The sequence below is a fragment of the Pelodiscus sinensis genome, chromosome 3, assembly GCF_052426305.1.
Source record: "Pelodiscus sinensis isolate ZL-2025 chromosome 3, ASM5242630v1, whole genome shotgun sequence".
Classification (NCBI taxonomy): domain Eukaryota; kingdom Metazoa; phylum Chordata; order Testudines; family Trionychidae; genus Pelodiscus; species Pelodiscus sinensis.
Genome location: NC_143054.1, coordinates 86,650,070 through 86,667,182, shown reverse-complemented (window position 1 = coordinate 86,667,182; position 17,113 = coordinate 86,650,070). Strand labels below are relative to the sequence as shown.

General features: G+C 42.9%; 1 protein-coding gene across 9 annotated transcripts in view; it reads left to right on the top strand.

The window, feature by feature from the left end:
• The window catches only part of CEP85L (centrosomal protein 85L), a 234,914-nt gene that overhangs the window by 122,250 nt on the left and 95,551 nt on the right, over positions 1-17,113 (top strand). The window lies entirely within an intron of this gene.

The window sequence follows — 17,113 nt, the reverse complement described above, 5'->3', positions numbered from 1 at the left end:
GAGGGGGGAGATGTCTTTTGACCTTATCTGTCACTGATGGCATGATACAATACATTGGCACTTAGGGTCAGCCAAAATAATAAGGATGCTTGGGTCAAAGTTCTGATTTAATAGCTCCTTTTATTCTTTGTGAGTGGGGAAAGGGCTGTTTTAGTATTATTTCTTCCATGACACCCACATATACTCTCTCTCTTCTCCCCCCCCCCCATATTTGTTAGTATCTGGTAGGTGCAATAGAGGCATACATCTGAACAAGTGCACATGACCTCAATATTGGTGCACAAGACAAAACTCACTCCGCTCATGGATGGAAAATCCTAGAGGGAATCCTGATGGAGAGTAAATGCTTTTCCTGGTGGGGCTGCTAGCCTCCTATTTACTCTTAGGCATCTTTCTCATGATCACATATTTGATCTTGGAATGGGAAAAAGGCAGCATGAGTGTTCCATTTCCCTCCCCCCCCCCAACCATTTCTATTCATGGTCAGTTAACTGTAACACGAAAGGGAGCAGATTATCTTTGGGAAGGGGTGAGGAGAGTGTGTTCTCAGGTTTCCCCTGCCTATAAATAAATGTATGTTCTCTATGGCAGGGGTTCCCAAACTTTTTGACACGGGGACCAGTAAATCCATTCATGAACTTTTGGAGGACCGGTAACATTCATTTGCATATTCATTAATCAAATGATGAATATTCAAATAAGTTGTTTCTGATCCTCCCAAAGTCCCCAGTGCCAGCTTTAGCAAAGCTTTTGATATGGTCACCCACAATATTCTTGCCATCAAGTTAAGGAATATGGATTGGATAAATGGAGTGTAAGACAGACAGAAAGCTGGTTAGACCAGGATTTCCCAAACTGTTTACTTTAGTTGGAACCCCCTTTTTTTTTCAGTACTGCTTTTTGCAGCCCAAAAATATAAACACATAAAAAACAAATGGAGAAAATACCAGACATATAACATGTCTAGTATTTTCTCATTAGGTACGTTTTCTTATTGCTAGTATCAGTTTGTAGTTTCGAACTGCCTGGCTGCTAAATGTGCTCAGGCTGCACGAGTGTGTCTACCAGCCAGCCAGTTCGCAACTACTCGAGGGGGTGGAGGGGGCACAATAGAATCCCCAGGCCGGACTTACTCATGCTTTGCGGGGGGCAGCGCCCCGAGATCTACATATGGCCGGGTCAATCCCGCTCTCCCCCCGCTGCGCCTCTGGCCAGCCCCGCTTCCCCCAATCCCCTCCCGGACAGCCAGTTCTTCCCCGCTTCTCCTCGCAACCTCCCTTGGCCAGCCCCGCTGCCAGCATCCAGCCCTGCTTCCACTTTTCTTTCCCCCCTCCCCCCAACATCTTCCCTGGCTAGCTCCCTACCCCTGACCTTGCGCCCCCTCCTGGCAGCCCTGCTTCCACCGACCCTCGCCCCCCCAAACTCTCCCGGCCAGCTCCGATGCCCCAGGCAAGCCTTGCTTCCGGAAGCCGCTTCTCCCCTACTCCTCCCGATCTCCCAGCCTGGCCCCCGGCCACCTCTGCTTCCTCTGGCTGCCCCCTGCCCCAAATCTCCAAAGCCCTCCCTGATTCCCATGTCCAATGCTGCTTCCGGTAGCTGGCTCTCCCCTCCTCCTCCCCGCTCCTGACCTCCCCTCTGCTGGGAGCTGGGACATTGGGCTGCAGGTTATGCCCAGGCAGGCCAAGGCCTTGGCGGATCTGGTGCCACACGGGCACTCAGGGAGCCCGGAACACCCCGGCAACCATACTGAGGCCCGGTATTTTTTCAGGCCGTGGCCCATAGTTTGGGAAACACTGCTTATTATTGCAGTATCTGAGTGCCTTCCAATAGTGTCACAAGCAGCATTACTATACATCTGTCACATGTTGTTTGTTCTCTCATCCCTAGTTATGACTTCCCATTTGGAATATCACTTTTTATATATTTGAGATAAAGTGACACTGTTAATCTAAGAATCACCTTTCCTTTGGAAAGTTGTAAGATTGTAATTTAAAAATAATCGTCAAGATTACTGGAGGAAAAGGAGATTAGGAGAGCGAAGGGAGTTTTCATTTGTCTGGTTTTTTTTCTGCTTCTTTCTGCATGTGCTTTTTGTGTGTGGTCATTGTTATTGTTTTGTTGTTGGCCATTTGCACCACACTTAGGCATTGATTTTATGGGGGCTCACTTGAGTACCCGTGCCCAAACTCTGCAAGGGTTTGTAATCCAGTAACAATCCCGGCACCAACACGGATGCTGAAATTGAAGAGTCAGCAGGGCAAGAGAATGCACAGAAAGAGAAGTTGTGTAAACAAGTATCTTTTGTGGCATTGCATCTCACTTAGGTTCACTCAGAAGACCGTTAGGAACAGGAGAACCAATATAGAGCTACATAGGGAAAAAATACAAACGTTTTTTCAATGAGGACAAAAGGAAGCATTATCACAAAATTTACTTTTAAAAATTAAGTCATTTTAAAAAACTCAAGTTGACAGGTCTCTTTAGCATGCTTCTATACTGGAATTGCACTTAGCTATAATTCTTAGTGTGGGTGTTCAATTTTTTGGACAGGAAAACCAGAAAAAGAAAGTAACACATATTTATGTATTGTTGTGGACTAGTAAGATCACTTTACCCATCAATGATGTAGCTCTATTAAATAATATTTTTTAATTTACTTGCTGAAATGCAGAGGTTATTTATATCTTGTTTGCACTGATTGCAAGATAAGTGGAAACTTACTTTTGTACTCGCCCTCCTTTTCTTTTTTCTTTGTTTTGGTTTTTCTGTGATCAGACACTGGGAGATGAAATTTCTTCTATGACTGCAAAGGAAGAGATAGTATGTATCCTCTTTCATAACATGTTATAGATGCTTTAAAAAAATCTGCTGTCCACACCCCCTGATTAAAATCTTCTTTTTAGAGAAACAGCTGGATAAATCCCATTTAGTAAGGAAAAACAAAACACCATTGTGATGAATTCCTCAGAGTGCAACCCTGAACTGGGGTACCACTGTACCTTCTGGGTTACCAACCTGGGCCCCCTCTGAAACTGTGACACAAGCTACAAACCTACAAGTACTGCACTTACATAGGCATCCACAGGCAGAAACACATCCAATTAAGTTATATGAATGCTTTTACCAGCTATCCACAAACCAACAATAAAGAAGCTTCAGCCAATTCCCCCACCTCCCCAGGACCCCAGAGCAGTACCATTTTGCCCTCATCAGAAACTAGGGATGTTAAATATCAGTTAATTGAATAGTTGAGTAACCTGAAGAATTCTTCTCGGTTACTCGACTATTCTATAGTCCCCGGGGGCGAGTGCTGCCGCCCCACTCCCAAGGAGTCCCGGGCCATTCTGCACTCCTGCCTCTGTAGTGTGAGGTGCAAGGCAGGAGCTGGTCTGAGAGGAGCCAGTTTAAAAGCAAGCTCTTCTCATGGACTGCACTGATACACAGGGAGCAGGGTGTGGTGGCAGGAGCCCCTATCCAGAGGGATGTCTGAGCTCCCGGACCCGGTGCAGGCCAGAACTGAGCCAGGCTGCCTGTCTGCCTAGCTGCTAATATATTTTTAAATGCAGAGCCACAACAGGGGTAGGCCCTGGACCTGTTGCAAGCCAGGACTGAGCCAAGCTGCTGGCCAGCGTGCTAAAATATTTACTGATGGGGGTGTGGAGAAATGCATGTAGTCTTATCAGTTTTTGCTTATCAGTTAATTGGTTAATCAGCTATACTATTGCATCCCTATCAGAAACCTGACCAGTTAAAGTTTTTTACCCAGTCTGCCCCTTCCTCACTCAGTATGGAGAGGATGTGTACCAGTCCTTGCAACCTGAGTAGATTTTTCGAAGTGCTTCTACCAAAATGCACTGTTTTAGGTAAAATATAAAATAGATTTATTAGCTACATAAAAATGTTAAATGAATATGAGTAATAAGCATACAGATCAAAATGGATTACCTAAGAAGTAAAAGAAAAATCACAATCTGAATTCTATGAACTAAATAGGATTTAAATCAAGCAGTCTCACCCTGATAGAAAAACTGTTTTTTCTTCAAGTGCTTGCACATTTCTGTTCCATTCAAGGTGTTTGCATATCCACATGCACTGTTATCAAAGATTTTTGCCTTCGTGGTATTGGAAGCGTTGGCTGTTGTGCTGGTATATTAGGTGTGCCGACTTCATGCCCTCTGAGTTCTTTCTTACTGCCTGTGACAGTTGGTCAGAGTGCCTAATCTTGCATTGCAAGAAAATTAGTGGTTCTTCGCATTTTCTTTGTATATACTTAGTTACCCATGAGGTTAAGCATTGGGCTAGTTTGGTAGTTAAGAGTCCTGGCTGGGACTTCACACTGGAATGGGGCACACCCCTTTCTCCCAGCTTCAAATCATGCTTGTCATGCCACATGACTGTCACATAAAAGTCATATGTGGGTCCTGCAGCTTAGCAGGCCTGGGATGGAAGTTTCCATCCTGCTGTACCCAGCTTAGCATAGCCTGGGACCGTGCAAGCCCAAACAGCAGCTGGGCGTTATCAGCTTTAAGCCATGCCTTGAGCTGGGAAACTACTGAGCCGTAAACAAGTTTGACCTTGGTCTCAGCTCATGAAAGTGATAAGAATGGCGTTGAGCCAGGTACGTGCACACCCGGTAAACAACTGTAATATAACTAGTGTAGGGAATCCCATGCCCGTTGAGTCTCACCAGGGACCTTTAGATCTTGAATGGTGCCCTGGATCCCCCTAGCTGGAGCCACGTCCACTGTGGCCAGTGCGAGGTGACTGGAACAGGACTCCCCGCAGCCTTAAGGGGCATAAGCATTTCTAAGTGCCTGTTGCTCGCTTTTGTGCATTGCTTTGCCTATGCTTATTGATCAGTCACTTTGCAGTAGCTGTGTAACCATCTGGCCTGTAAGAGTAGTGACGTAGTGAGATTAATAAAAGCAACTATCCCTAATTGACTCTGTCTTGAAGCGAATCCACAACCCTGTTGGGCCCTGCCCCTGTGAGTTGACAGTGACGATACTTATTAGTGAGCTGCATGACAGCTGTCTGAAGTGTTTAGAGGAGTCCCATAGAAAAGACAAGTGCAGAATCTTTTGTCCTAGAGCCTAGAAAGAGTGGGATACTTGCTTGAGGGCTCTCCTCATGTAGGGATAACATATTAATGTATTGAAAATGATTCCTCCAAATGGAAGTGATCCCCATAATTTGTTCCCCACAACTTAGTGTTTAGATTTATTATTAATTCTTCTTCTTCTTATTATTATTATTTGTTAAGATTGTTAAATGTTTAGATTTATTATTATTATTGTCCCTTTAGAATATAATATATTAGGTCATGTAACTTAGAACTGTTAAAAATATAATCCTAACTGTTAAGAATATAATCCTATGTAGCCAGAAACAGCCCCCCCCCCCTTCTGCGCTCCAGGGCATACTCAAGCTTGTGCAAGGGGCTGCTTGAAATTGACATTGCAGAGATACATTGTAACAATGCATTGTCAAGCCACTAACTCTGCTATGGGAGCCAAGCCCTGTAATTGACTTAAGGGCATTGTTACTTAATTGAGGCCTGTTCTCTTTAAAACATTGTAACTTTATTCAGCACTCAGAGAATGTTTTAAGCAATACCACCCAGAAACTTTCTGTAACTACAACTTTTATTATTATACAAAATACTGTATGAATGTATGAGAGAGTGCTTGGATGATGAGTGAATGGTTCTGAGAGGTGCCAGCCTGACAATACAGCAACAAAGGGCTGAAGAAGGCGTCAGGTGCCAGTGCAACCAAAAGGTGTCAAGTGGAGAAACTGGAGGTCCACCCGATGAGATCACTGATGAGCACCTGGCAGCCACCCTGGAGACATCAGCATGATACAGCAATTTCCATAGACTGGCATAGGAAGAAATTCCTATAAGAACTGGACTAAAAAACTATGGAATCAGAGTCCAAGGTTCTGCTGCCAGCCTACCAGGAGCTTCAGATGCGCATCTGATCAGGACTTCGCTCCCCACTACCATCACTTGTGTACAGAGTACCTGGCCAGTATCCTGTCACAAGCAACTTCCAGGCTGGTAACTATACACAGAACTTGAATGAATGGATGTATGAATGAATGGTTTATATATATATATAAGTGTATAAGGGTTAAGTAGTGTTAGGAATAAGTAGTTAAACAACGTTGTTTGCTTCTATCTTTTCTTTATTTTTATTATTATCTTTACAATAAATGTGGCTTTTTGCCTTATCCCCCTCATAAGATCCTGCTTGCTTTTATTTGGTACAACACTCATGGAAGCTTAACTTCATCCTACGTTAGAGCAAACTCTGAGTGGTGGCTTGTAAAGGCAAACTGCTAGCTGACCACAAGACGCTTTGTTTACCTGAGCATCCACAGGCAGCTCCCAGTGGCTATGGTATACCATTCCTGGCCAATGGGAGCTGCGGGAAGCGGTGTCTCTGTCTGCGCCATTGACCAGGAACGGTGTATCATGGCCACTGGAAGCTGGGAGCCGCCATTCCTGCAGGTGAGCAAAGTGTCTAGTGACCAGCTAGTGTATTCCCTTACAAGCCACAAGCCGGAGAATCAAAACCCCTGCAGCTAACCTGATGGGTTTTACTTTTAGTCGGATCTTGCTGGGGAGCCTTCAGAGGTTGAGATATATCGCCATTGTTTATCCATACTGAACTTTGAAAAAGTTTTTGAGTATTGCCACTAATCTAGGTAGGCAGTTAGAATACATCTGCACTGCAAGCTTCTTTCAGAATAAGCTTTTCTGGAAGATATCTTCCGGAAAAGCTTATTTTGAAATAGAGCAGCCTCTACACTACAGGGAAGCCTCAAAATTAGTCTGAGGCAGGCTCCCCTAATGTGGACATGCTATCTCAACTTAGAGCCCCAGGAGGCACTAGAGAGGAATAACTTTAGAATGGCCCTGGTGAAGAGCTATTTCGACACAGTAGCAGGGGAGCATCTACATACACCCTCTTCGGAAAAAGCTTTTTTAGAAAAAGGCTTATTTCTTGTGCAGTGAGGTTTACCACTGTTGGAAAAAACCCTCAGTGATTTTGACTTTCTGCTGAAATAATGCAATTGCAGTGTAGACGCTAGTACTGGTTTTCTGGAATAACAGCTGTTATTCCAGGAATAACGGTGCAGTGTAGATGCATCCTTACTGTAATATTGTATGTGTTGCTTTAAAATACCCTCAAGGAGCAGATTTGACTGATGTATTCCCTGCTCCCTGGAATGTGTCTGTGAGCAACTTTTGGAAAGTCAGCTTTCTCATGTTGAATCCTGGGAATTCTGCGTATACTTAAGATATGTCTCTGAATTTTTTTGTTTCATCAAAAATTCTCTTTGCAGCATCTGTTTGGTCCCATCCCTCTGAGACTTTGGTTTGCAGGACACAAAATATTGTCAGGTTTGCTTTTTATAGTTGATTGTTCCTTTTTAAAAGGTTTAGTTTGTTCAAATTCACTGAAACATGCTGTGTCTTGTTTTGTTGGATGATTGGGGCCCGTGTGGAGCTGCCAGCTTTTTATGTGGCTATTTTTGCCCATTTAACTCCTTTTATTCCAAATATTAATCACTATATCTTTTATCTTGTCTCTTAACTATATAGTCCTTAATGTTTACAAAGTATCCTGGTACAAAAGTCTTTACATATCTTAGTTTTTTCCTCCTGTGTCTGGACTCCTGTTTTTATTTTTATATATATTATATATAGATAGATACACACTTATTTATCATACCCCTGTTTATATTTTTGGGAAATGCTTGTTTAGATGAATATAGGTTTATTTTCTGCAGTAATTATAACTAACGTATCCTTTTATGGTTTTGGCATGCTAAAATGTGAACTTTTGGCATGTTAAAATCTTGGCTTCTTGAGTTTGAAATTTACAGAGAGATTCCAAAAGATGTGCAATGAGGTACATATACAAATTACCAAAATGGTTCTACCATTTGCTGCTTTTTGTTGAATCCTGCAAATGCATTTTTACTTTCAGCAAATGATAGATCAGTAGCGGTCTTTTTTTGGTTGGACTGTCCATTTTCTTGTCCAGCTAGGGTTGCCAGGTGTCTGGTTTTGAACCGGACAGTCCAGTATTTGAGCTTTCTGTTCAGGAAACAAATTGAGAAAATATAAATGTCCAGTATTTTCTAAATAAGATGTAATGTAGATTGTGATGTAATGTCAAGTGTGTCCGGTATTTTTGTTGAAACCATTTGGCAACCCTATGTCCAGCTAAGGTCCTTCAGCTGCTTTGCAGTGGATTGTTCCCTCAATATCAAGGCTTCCCAGTCCAGTCATGATTGTCAGATGGATGGAATCAAGGGAACACACGTGGCTTGTGGCTGCAGCACTAAGCCTTCTCAACAGGGCCCCAGTTCTGAAATTTTGATTAACCTCCCCTAGCTCACATTCTCATTCTCAGCAACTGTTTAGAGGAGACTTGTACAGGCTCCCTCCCACCCCCTCATGAACCAGATGTGATGATGTATTACTGAGACTGTGTGAGTCATGATTTGGCTGTTTTTAAATCACTTGTGGCTGTGTCACAGAGCTCTAATAAGCTAAGAGTTTCAAGAAGCATGTTTGGAGAATCATTCTAAAAACTGATGATGTGAAGTTGAGTACAGAATTTCTGTACACTTTAAACTTAAGGGTGTTTTTTTAGCAAGCTCATAGGATAGGAATGACTGACTTCTTTACAGCATATCTTTTAATTGCTAAGAATATTTTTATTTCTGTAATAAGTACATTTTTGGCTCTGAGAGGTAGTTTAAAGTGTGGGGTTTTGGCTATTTTTTGATATCTGGATTTTCTTCTGTGATCAGGATTTCCTAATTATAATCTGGATAAAATGCCTGACTTGAAAGCCTTTGATACCAGGAAAGCCCACTGATTTTAGCAGCATTGTAGATGAACATGCCACACAATATTTGCTCATACTAAAGCTGGGCAAATGAGTTAGGTGGTTGCTGGTGAGGAAGCTGTGATAAATAGTGACACTCTTACGCATAAATGAGATCTCTTAAACAAATAGTTTTTACTTTACATCTGAATTGGCAATTCAAGTTCAGTCACGTTTTAGGATTTTTCTACTAACCAGTTAGTATCAAAGCACCCCGTATAGCTATAGATATAAAAATGCAGTTTATTAGATGAATATGTAAATATACATCTAATAAGTTTTAAAATAAAATACTATGGTGGTAGATGAGTCTTTCCGTAACCAAGTCCCAAGTTTTTGCTTCTCTTTTCCTTGTTAAAAATGCGCTGACAAACACCGAAAATAGTGTAAGGAAGATGTGTGATGCAGTTCCCTGCCTTGCTTTAGATGTTATGGTTATTGGACATAGCAGGAAAAACACAGAAACCTGAACATAGATTTAGCACGTAAAGAATTGAAGGCCTTTTTAAAAGGACTCGGGTAGATAGTATGTGCCAAAAATTCAGATTTTGTGTTTGGTGCTGAGGAGGGCAAGCAGAATGTGTACAGTGTTGGAAACAATTTTAGGTTGGTATCACTGAAATCAGAATTTGGCCCTTGTTTTCCTTCTTGTAATTCTTTCTCTGCAGAAAGTGAGCTGAAAGAATTTCAGCTGCTCCATCCCCAGCCATAGTTTAAAATTCGTGTAATATTCCAACTCAGAAAGTGACCCTGATGGTACCCGTTAGGTATTTTTAAGCAGTATTTTGGTTTTTCTAAAATAAAGGGACACGATCAATATAAAAATAATATTTTCTTATGTTGTCCAGGAGAAATTGAGTATGTAAGAGTACAAAAATTAATGATCATGATGAGAATTTTTGGGTGGGCTTTTTTTTTTTTTTGATTGAGGCCATTCCCTTAACTTTTATCTTATCTGTTCAGGACTGAACATAAATTAATGCAGAAATAAAACACATTTAGTAATAACTAGCACATATAAAATACATCCCCCCCATCTAGTAGCTGATTTTACTCTTTTGACATATACAGTATAGTAAGATTTATTAAGGCATAACGCAGGCGATACTGAATTCCAATTTATGTGTCTATATCACTTATGAGTTTGGGTAATACTTTTGTCATAAAAATGTTGTATACGTTAGCTAGGTATTTTAGGGAATTGTGGCAGACATTAAGAAAATAAGATAGTTGAAAAGAGACTCATTTTATTATATATCAGAGGGTATAATTATGATGTTGTTTTAGAAGAAACTCAGTAATATCTTCCTTCAGTTTTTCTGCTGTTTTTTCTTTTTTATTTGTGCAAAGATTATTAAGTTTCTTTGTTACACAGTCTTGTTCCAGTAAGACAACAGTAATAATAATACCTATAAACTTTACATAAAAGCAAATTAAATAAAATGGAGTCTGTTTGATGAATGATGCTGAAGTCTGAATGTAGCGTGGATTCTAATTTTGATTTTATTGTTACATGAATAGTACTTAAATTCCTATCTTTATTCCTGATCGTTGTAAAAAAAAATGGTATTTTGGGTTGACTCCTTTTTCTTGGTGTGTTATGGCTAAATTGAACCCAGTTTCATGACCACAAGAGAAACATCACATTTTAGGATCTTTTTCATACTTTTCTCTTCATTTTTTTTATACCGTGCAGATTTGGGTTTTTTTTTTCTGCTTTAAGAGTCTTATCCATAAAATCATTACTCCATCTGCATAGCTTTTGACATAGGTCCTTGAACTTCCTGGATTCCATAGTACAGGCAGTCCCCGACTTACGCGGATCTGACTTATGTCGGATCCGCACTTACGAACGGGGCTTTCTCGCCCCATAGGTCGAGGTGGCGGATTGCTGCCTGCAAGCTCCGGGGCGAGAAAGCCCCGTTTGTAAGCTGCTCCCGGTGCCCCTAGTCTGCTGGAGACCGTCTCCAGCAGACCAGGGGCACCGGGACTGAAGCCGCAGCCGCGGCGGTGACCCTCGCCTCTGAGGCTTTGCCAGAGCAGAGCCTCAGAAGCGCGGCACCCCACTGCCGCTGCGGCTCTGCTCCCCGTGTCCCTGGTCTGCTGGGGGGGAGGGGCTCAGCTAGTGTGCACCTCCCCCCCCCCCCCCCCAGCAGACCAGGCTTTTGTTGTGGACCCTGGGGCAGAGCAGCTGGGGCGCTGCCGATTGGTCCTGCAGCGCCGCTCTGGGCACTACTGGACCAACCCGGCAGCACCCCAGCTGCTCTGCCCCAGGTCCTGATTCAGCCGCTGCTGGTCAGTTTCAGCATTGGCTGAATCAGGACGCCTGGGGCAGAGCAGCTGGGGTGCTGCTGGGTTGGTCCAGTAGCGCTAAGGAGTAAGGAGCGGTGCTACTGGAGCAACCCAGCAGCAGCCCAGCTGCTCTGCCCCAGGTGTCCCCAAGTCAGCCGCTGCTGAAACTGACCAGCGCTGACTACAGGAAGCCCGGGGCAGAGTTGCTCTGCCCCAGGCTTCTTGGAATCAGCTGCTGATCAGTTTCAGCAGGGGCTGAATCTGGACGCCAGTTCCGACTTAGGCTATGTCTAGACTGCAGGCTTTCGAAAGAGGCTCTTTCGAAAGCATCTTTCGAAAGAGCCTCTTTCGAAAGAGAGCGTCTAGACTGCACGGAGAAATTTCGAAAAAGCGGCTTGCTTTTTCGAAAGAAAGCATCCAGTGAGTCTGGATGCTCTCTTTCGAAGAAGCCCTATTTACATTGAAGAACGCCTTCTTTCGAAAGAGAACTTTCGAAAGAAGGCGTTCTTCCTCGTAAATTGAGGTTTACCGCCATCGAAAGAAAAGCCGCATTCTTTCGAATTAATTTCGAAAGAACACGGCTTGAGTCTGGACGCAGGGGAAGTTTTTTCGAAAAAGCTACTTTTTTCGAAAAAACCCCTGAGTCTGGACACAGCCTTACATACAGATTCAACTTAAGAACAAACCTACAGTCCCTATCTTGTACGTAACCCGGGGACTGCCTGTAATGGAAGCTCCAATTTATTCCAAGGTTTACTTTCCTATTGAAAAAAGTCATATAAACACTTGTAGCTGCCTTGTCCTGTCCCTTTTCCATTCTCTGGGCCATCAGTTGCCAGGTATGTTGTGGGTACAGAACAGATTACACTAGCATTTTACCAATGCATGTGACTTCTTGAAATCCCTGGCTAGCTGGGGCTTTAAGTGAGTGGCAAAGCTCAACGTGTCTTCCTGGTTCTCCACAATCACATTTCTTAAAGAAGAAGTGGGATGGGGGAAATGGAGGCAAGTCCGTTTCTGGCCTAATACTAGTGAAGGGAATGGGATCTTACAAAGACTAGTGATGGGGTCGGGTGGTAGGAATCCTCAAACCATAGGCGTTCTGTTCTTCTCACCTCCCTTTAAAAAAAAAAAATCTGCAGGGCCTAGCCTGCTGTCCACAATAGAGCTGTGCAAGGGAGTTACGTGCCTTGTGCACGTTGTCTTTTGTATTTTCTTACACAGCCCTATCAGGCATATAGGAACAATGAGAGATGGCCTGTGAATAGGGAATAGGAGTGCTGAGGAGCTGGGGGCACTTCTTTACTTAGGTTTGTAGTAAAATAAACAGTACTTTTCCCAAAGCTCAGTCACTCCCATGAGCATAAGAACATAAGGATGGCCATACTGGGTCAGACCAAAGGTCCATCTAACCCAGTAGTGTGTCTGCCGTCAGTGGCCAGCATCAGGTGCCCCAGAGGGGGTGGACCAAAGACAATGATCAAGCGATTTGTCTCCTGTTATCCTTCTCCAGCCTCTGACAAACAGAAGCCAGGGACACCATTTCTATCCACTGGCTAATAGCCTTTTATGGACCTAACCTCCATGAAATTATCTAGCTTCTCTTTAAACTCTGTTATAGTCCTAGCCTTCACAGCCTCCTCTGGCAAGGAGTTCTACAGGTTGACTACGCGCTGTGTGAAGAAGAACTTTCTTTTATTAGTTTTAAACCTGCTACCCATTAACTTCATTTGGTGTCCTCTAGTTCTTCTATTATGGGAACTAATAAATAACTTTTCTTTATTCACCCTCTCCATACCACTAATGATTTTATAGACCTCTATCATATCCCCCCTCAGTCTCCTCTTTTCTAAACTGAAAAGTCCCAGCCGCTTTAACCTCTTTATATGGGACCCGTTCCAAACCCCTAATCATTTTAGTTGCCCTTTTCTGAACCCTTTCTAAGGCCAAAATATCTTTTTTGAGGTGAGGAGACCACATCTGTACACAGTATTCAAGATGTGCATGTACCATTGTTTTATACAGGGGCAGTAAGCTATTCTGTGTCTTATTTTCTATCCCTTTCTTAATAATTCCTAACATCCTATTTGCCTTTTTGACCGCTGCTGCACACTGTGTGGAAGTTTTCAGAGAACTATCCACGATAACTCCAAGATCTTTTTCCTGATTTTTCGTAGCCAAATTAGCCCCCATCATACTGTACATATAGTTGGGGTTATTTTTTCCAATGTGCATTACTTTACACTTATCCACATGAAATTTCATTTGCCATTTTGTAGCTCTGCTACCTCCATCTGCAGAGTACTAGTTCTTGTTACCCTTGAACACTGAGCTTAACCTGGCTAGTTTTGTGGCTCCCCAGGAACTCTGATACTAACTGGAAAGATTTGGACAAACCCAGGATTCTGAAGAGAAAAACCAATACAGACTAGTTTCCAATTTTCTGTCAAAAATGTACCCCAAAAGTCTCATGCTGTTTAATTTGCAGATGGTTTTGTATGTGATAACACTTTAATGAGCTTACAATATGGAGCAACCTGAGAGTGTGGGTAAGGTTGAGCCATGTGACTTAATGGAAGCTGGTGAAAGGATTAGCTGCTTACTTCTGGTTACTTATGGGTTATGACGCTAAGCAGCAGTTGGTGGGTATGGGAGAACTGTCAGTCAGATCTCAGTAACCTCTGCCTCACCTCTGTTGTTTTTCGCATACTAGTCTCCCTCTGAACAGTGCCTCTCTGATGTCCTCTGTGTACATTTAGATATTTCTGCTTGGGGTTGCAGATGCAGGAATATGTGCAAGACAGTGGTGATATGATCCTTTCATTGTATAGATATCTTTTTTCACATGTATGCACACACACATGCAGTTCCTCCCTCCTTCTGTTCCTCCCTCCCTCACAAAAAGATTCACTTTACTTCAGAGTGAAGCTGGCTCTATTGTATAGCCCGCCAACTCAAAATGTAAAAAGGGAACATTTAATTATTCACCACCTCATACACTCGATCAGTCAACTTCTCTGTCTCAATCTCTGCAGCCTTCCTTTCACTAGGAAGAGTCTGAGCATCTATACTTACATCACAAGCAGCTCCTCACAGTGTAGCTATTTCTTGATTATTTGTTTAGGCTTGGTGTGGCCTTACTAATTCTGCTGTATGCAGACGTGTACGTGGTTTTGTGTGGGTAATAAATAAGATGCAATACCATATTGCAACTGGTGGCTGCAACATATTTGGTTTATTCCTGTAACGTTTAGGGAAGATTTTTCTGAATGGGTATTTGGTGTTACTGTTTGTTTTTAAATTTTGGTATTTATTTTTATGTAGAAATTTCAGAATTGAAATGTGTGTTTAAAATATATACACTCAGCAGGGTATTCACAGGAATAAAAATGTGACCCCTTTTGGGGTGGCATGTTCTGTGCTCCCCACTGGAGCCTCAGGGCTAGAAAAGTGTCCCATCTTCTTGTATTCAACCCTGCCACAGGACACCTGGACCAATGACTTCCTTTCCTACTGCATACCTTGTGGTTCTACTCACTGTCTGTTACTGTTGGTTAGGAGGGTTGCCACTATGTATCATTTCAGCTGCTAATTGGTGGAGGCAGAGAATAGGGTGGAATTGGAGAATGCAGGCTCCTGGAGGAGGGGAAGGATCTGATTGCTCAGTGCTGCAGCTAAGAGCACTGCCAGTATGAGGAGAAGGGGGTAGGGGGAGACAGCTTCTACTGCAGCTCTGGGGCTTAGGAGCTCACCCTTCTCCCAGGCCTGAGGAGTTCTGTGCCTCTTGCTGTTGTTGGGGGTGAGGGTACTGTGCCCCTGCTTGTGCACACCCTTGCCTGGTCAATGTTAAGCATATAGGCTGCGTCTAGACTGGCAAGTTTTTCCGCAAAAGCAGCTGCTTTTGCAGAAAAACTTGCCAGCTGTGTACACTGGCCGCTTGAATTTGCGCAAGAACACTGATGATCTAACGTAAGATTGTCAGTGTTCTTCTGCAATACTATGCTGCTCCCGTTTGGGGGGGGAAAAGCTCTCTTGCACAAATGTATTTGCGCAAGAGGGCCAGTGTAGACAGCTAAAAACTGTTTTGCGCAAAAAAGCCCCGATGGCGAAAATGGCTATCGGGGCTTTCTTGCGCAAAACCGTGTCTAGATTGGCACAGACGCTCTTCCGCAAAAAGCACTTTTGTGCAAAAGCGTCCATGCCAATCTAGATGCTCTTTTCCGCAAATGCTTTTAACGGAAAAACTTTTAGCGTAATGTGTTCTATGGACGTTGGGAGTGATCTTCACAGCATCTCCCTGATACTTTACAGCTCTACTTTCTCCTTCATAGTAAGGATGTAAAATCTTGTTTAACAGTTAGGTTTAACTGGTCAACCACTTAAATTGGGTGGGTGGCCGCTCCAGCCCAGCCAGGCCACCGGTTAACTATTGACATCCCTACTTCATAGTGCACGTATACACACATGCACAGCTCTTGCTGAGCAGCCCTGCTTCCTTGTCTGTGCAGGATGTCTGGTAAATCAGGGAGGATTGTAGTAGATAGTGTGTGAGAATGGCAGTAACTAATAGAATTTGTCTGTTTTATTGTAGAATCCTGGCATAACTCAGTTATTTAAACCTAAATACATGGAATAATTCTTTTTTGGCTTATTTCTAGTACATTGCTTGTATGTATGAGGCTGAAAGAGGGAGTGAGTGGGTGAAATTGTCACTGTGATTATTCAGTTACAGGAACCAAAAGAAATTCATGTTTCAAAAAGGAAGCACTTCAAATTGTTTCCTTTGCAAAAATATTTTAAAAAATTATAACATTAAAATGCATAGAAATTCAGTTTTCTTTGGAAATTAATTATTTCATATTTTAGACTAAATATGATTAATATGTGGATGAGACAGCTTTTACATCTCCTTTAAGTAAAAATTTCAACAGTGTTAACTGTATAGTAGCTATTGATATCTTCATAATATGCAAGTAATTGGAAAAAAAATATTCCCCTCATTTAGAAGAGTCTCTACAGTGGTGGAGGGCAACCTGTAGTCCATGGGCCACATGCAGCTACTCATCATTGGCAGGCCACCAGACATATTATTTACCTTGGAGATACAACTACCTGCAGTTACCATTGGTTGTGGTGTGGTGTTCCCAGCCAGTAGGACTATGGAAAGTAGTACCGGACAAGCCCTTGCTGCCTGCATTGCTTCCCACAGCTCCAAATAGCTGGGAATGGCAAACCGTGGCCTGTGGAAATTGCAGGCGGCTGGATCTGTGGTAAACAACTTGTCTGGCAACTCATTAGTGCAGTGTTTCTTAAACTGTGTTCCAGGGCACACTGGTGGGCTGTGAGGCAGTCGAAGGTGTGCCGCGGAGAACAACAGAGTTCAAAATGGCTGCCCTTAAACGGGGCAGGCGACCTTTATTTTTGCTCAGTAACCTTCCCCCAATTTCCCCCCCCCCCCTTCTTCCTCTATAAAAAATCCTTGGTGTGCCTCATAAAAAAAAAAAATTATTTGGTGTACCCCGGTCTTAAAAAGTTTAAGAAACACTGCATTACTGGCTTTATCCGAATGAGCGACATGCGAGCTTGAAGTTGCCCACCATGTTTACAATTACTACTTATGTTGGTAAAACATAAAAACACAAGCCTGTGAGCAACATAAGTTGAGCTGGCATAAGCTTTATGTCAGAAACTTTCCCACCGATGCAGCTGCTGCTGTTCATTTGAGGTTGTTTAAATATGTCAAAGGGAGAGCTCTGTCCTATCAGCATAGAGAGCAGCTACACAAGAAATCTTATAGTGGCACAGCTGCATTGCTACAGCTGTGCCACTATAAGGTCTCTAGTGTAGACAAAGCCAGAAATCTTGGCAATGTTCCCTTGCAACATTGGGAACCCAAAAGGAAAAAAAATAGT